The 4078-nt window shown below is 45.9% G+C and overlaps 1 protein-coding gene across 1 annotated transcript in view; it reads right to left on the reverse strand.

Annotated features, from left to right (window-relative positions):
- TRUB2 (TruB pseudouridine synthase family member 2) overlaps positions 1 to 4078 on the reverse strand; it is a 39013-nt gene that overhangs the window by 33719 nt on the left and 1216 nt on the right. The gene's annotated exons all lie outside the window — the stretch shown is intronic.

The following is a 4078-nucleotide window of genomic DNA, read 5'->3' on the forward strand; positions in this document are numbered from 1 at the left end:
GTGATGCCATGGCACTCTACCCAGGGGGATAGCTTGAGGCTCCGTCTCAAAAAAAAATAAAAAAATAAAAAATAAAAAAAAAAATAAAAATAGAGAAACTAAGATTGCTTGAGTCCAAGAGTTGGACGTTGGTGTGAGCTATGATGCCATGGCACTCTACCTAGGGCAAGAGCTGGAGACTATCTCAAAACAAACAAACAAACAAACAAAAACTAAGGTCTGATCAAGGCCAGGTATGGTGGTTCACACCTGTAATCCTAGCACTCTGGGAGGCCAAAGGCAGGTGGATTGCCTGGCTCAGAACTCTGAGACCAGCCTGAGCAAAGCTAGACCCCATCACTACTAAAAATAGAAAAACTAGCCACGCAGCCCCGGCCAAACCGCAACAAAAAAATAGCTGGGCGTTGTGGCAGATGAATCACGTAGGCCCAGGAGTTGAGGTTACTGTGAGCTATGTGATGCCACAGAACTCTACCAAGGGTGATAAAGTGAGATTCTGTCTCCAAAAAAAAAAAAAAAAGCTGGGTATTGTCTAGGGCACCTATAGTCCCAGCTACTCTGGAGGCTGAGACAAGAGAATCATTTGTGCCCAAGAGTTTGAGGTTGCTGTGAGCTATGATGCAGAGCACTCTACCCAGGACAATAAAATGAATACTCTGTCTCAAAAAAAAAAGGTTTCTGATCAAGCCTCTACCCTCCTTGACACATGTCTTAATCACATCTGGTAATGGACACATTACCCAAAGCAGTTTCATTCTTAGGCAACTTTGTTTACTAAAAAAACACTCTTTTTTTTTTTTTTTTTTTTGAGACCGAGCCTCAAGCTATCCCCCTGAGTAGAGTGCTGTCGCATCACAGCTCACAGCAACCTCCAACTCCTGGGCTCAAGCGGGTTTCCTGCCTCAGCCTCCCGAGTAGCTGGGACCACAGGCACCTGCCACAATGCCCAGCTATTTTTTGGTTGCAGACATCACTGTTGTTTTGGTGGCCTGGGCTGGATTTGAACCCGCCACCTTAGGTATATGTGGCTGGCGCCTTAGGCCACTTGATCCACAGGTGCCGAGCCTAAAAAGTCACTCTTTACCAGTGATCCCAAACCCCTTCATTGGGACTAAGGGTCTCAATTCCCACCTGGAGTACAGAATAGTAAAAGGACTGTAGTTTCCTACAGTCCAGGGCAGTGCCTGTGGCTCAGTGGGTAGGGCTCCGGCACCATATACCAAGAGTATGGGTTTGAGCCTGGCCCAGGCCAAACTGCAACAAAAAATAGCCAGGGCATTATGGTGGGTGCCTGTATTCCAGCTACTGGGGAGGCTGAGGCAAGAAAATTGCCTAAGCCTAAGAGCTGGAGGTTACTGTAAGCTGTGATCCCACAGCACTCTACCAAGGGCGACAAACTAAAACTGTCTCACAAAAAAAAAAAAAAAAAAAGAAAAGAAAAAAGAAACTATAGTCCAGAGGCCAAATCTGCAAACCTGGTTATTTTTTGCTTTTTATGACACATAAATTAAGAATGTTATTTCCAGGCTGGGTGCAGTGTCTCACACCTATAATCCTAGCACTCTGGGAGGCCAAGATGAGCGGATTGCCTGAGCTCAGGAGTTTGAGACCAGCTTGGGCAAGAGAGAGACCTGCTCTTTACTAAAAGAGAAGCAAGAGGATTGCTTCAGCATAGGAATCTCAAGTTGCTGTGATATATGGCCACGGCATTCTACCCAGGGCTACAGAATGAGATTCTGCCTAATAAATAAGTAATTCTCTTGCCTCAGCCTCCCAAGCAGCTGGGACTATAAGCACCCGCCACAATGCCTGGCTATTTTTTTTTTAGAGACAGAGTCTTACTTTGTCACCCTTAGTAGAGTGCTGCTGCATCACAGCTCACAGCAACCTCCAGCTCTTGGGCTTAGATGACTCTCTTGCCTCAGCCTCCCGAGGAGGTGGGACTATAGGCGCGCGCCACAATACCCGGCTATTTTTTTTGTTGTTGTTGCTGTTGCAGTTTGGCCAGGGCCAGGTTTGAACTTACTACCCTTGGTATATGGGGCTACTCACTGAGCCATAGGTGCTGCCCACCGGCTATTTTTTGTTGCAGTTTTGGCTGGGGCAGGGTTCGAACCCGCCACCCTCGGTATATGGGGCCGGTACCCTACTCACTGAGCCACAGATGCTGCCCCTTCTCTTTCTTTCTTTTTTTTGAGACAGAGTCTCACTATGTCGCCCTGAGTAGAATGCCATGGTATCACAGCTCACAGCAACCTCCTGCTCTTGGGTTTAGGCGATTCTCTTGCCTCAGCCTCCCAAGTAGGTGGGACTATAGCCACCCACTACAATACCTGGCTATTTTTTTGTTGCAGTTGTCATTGTTTAGCTGGCCCACGCTGGTTTCGAACCCACCACCCTTGGTGCATGTGGCCAGTACCATAACCACTGTGCTATGGAAGCAGAACCAATTTTTGTTTTTGAGAGTTTCTCACTCCATTGCCCTGGGTAGAGTACAGTGGTGTCATAGCTCACAGCAATAAAAATTCTTAGATTCAAGTGATCCTCTTGTCTCAACCTCCCAAGTAGCTGGAACTACAGAATCCCACCATAACGCCTGGCTAGTTTTTCTATATATTCTTTAGTAGAGATGGGGGTCTCAATCTTGCTCAGACTGGTCTCAAATGCCGGAGCTCAAGCAATCCTTCCACCTCAGCCTCCCAAAGAACTAGGACTATAGGCGTGAGCCACCATGCCTGGCTTGTTTTTTCCATTTTTCAAAGGTTCAAAATAAATCAAGAGAATAACACAGCTGTCCCTCAGTATCTATGGGATATTAGTTCCAGGATCCTCCGAAGATACCCATATCCACAGATGCACAAATCCCTTATATAAATGGTATAGTATTTGCCTATAACCATCCTCCCATATACATTAATGTTGCAACTGCTCAACTGCAAATCCTTTTTTAGAGATAGAGTCTTGCTCTGTTGCCCAGGCTAGAGTGCAGTTAACATGATCATAACTCGAAACCTTGAATTCCTGGCTTTGAGCAATCCTCCCACCTTGGTCTCCCAAAGTGCTGAGATTACAAACTTGAGCCATTGTGCCAGGCCTCTCCCATATATTAATACTTTAAATCATTTCTAGATTATATATAATACCTAACACATATGCCTACACCTCACTTTATTTGTATAGATTCAATGTAGTATTCAGCACATGGTAAATACAAGTTTTCCTTTTGGTACTTAGCAGATTTTTTTTCCCTTTCCTTTTCTTTCTTTCTTTTTTTTTTTTAAGAGATAGAGTCTCACTTATGCTCACTCTTATTGCCCTTAGTAGAGTGCCAACAACTTTGAGTAACAGTTCACAGCGACCTCCAACTCCTGGGCTTAGGCAATTCTCTTGACTCAGCCTCCCAAGTAGCTGAGACTGCAGACGCCCACCAAAACACCCAGCTATTTTTTTGTTGCAGTTTGGCCGGGGCTGAGTTCCAACCTGCCACTCTTGGGGCCAATGCCCTACCCACTGAACCACAAGCACTGCACCATAAATAAAGTCTTATTAGAATGCCACTAGGCTTTTTCTTTCAAACTTCTGCATTAAAGGGAACCTCTTGTCTTAGCTTCCCTAGTAGCTGGGACTATAAGCACCTGCCACAATGCCAGCTAATTTTTCTATTTTTAGGAGAGACAGGGTCTTGCTCTTGCTCAGGCTAGACTGAAACTCCCAAGCTCAAGAGATCCTCTTACTTCTGCCTCCCAGAATGTTGAGATTATAGGCTTAAGCCACTGTGCACCCCCCAATCCTCCACCCATTCATTTTGATATTTTTTATGGTTATTTTATACTACAATAGCAGAGTTGAGCAGTTGCAACAGAAAGCACAAGACCTGGCTCGGCGCCTGTGGCTCAAGTGGCTAAGGCGTCAGTCACATACACCTAAAGTGTCGGGTTCAAATCCAGCCTGGGCCTGCCAAACAATGATGGCTGCAACCAAAAAAATAGTCAGGCGTTGTGGCAGGTGCCTGTGGTCCCAGCTACGTGGGAGGTGGAGGCAAGAGACTCGCTTGAGCCCAGGAGTTGGAGGTTGCTGT

This window comes from Otolemur garnettii, unplaced genomic scaffold (genome assembly GCF_000181295.1).
Source record: "Otolemur garnettii isolate 467f Iridium unplaced genomic scaffold, OtoGar3 scaffold00014, whole genome shotgun sequence".
In the NCBI taxonomy this organism is placed as follows: domain Eukaryota; kingdom Metazoa; phylum Chordata; class Mammalia; order Primates; family Galagidae; genus Otolemur; species Otolemur garnettii.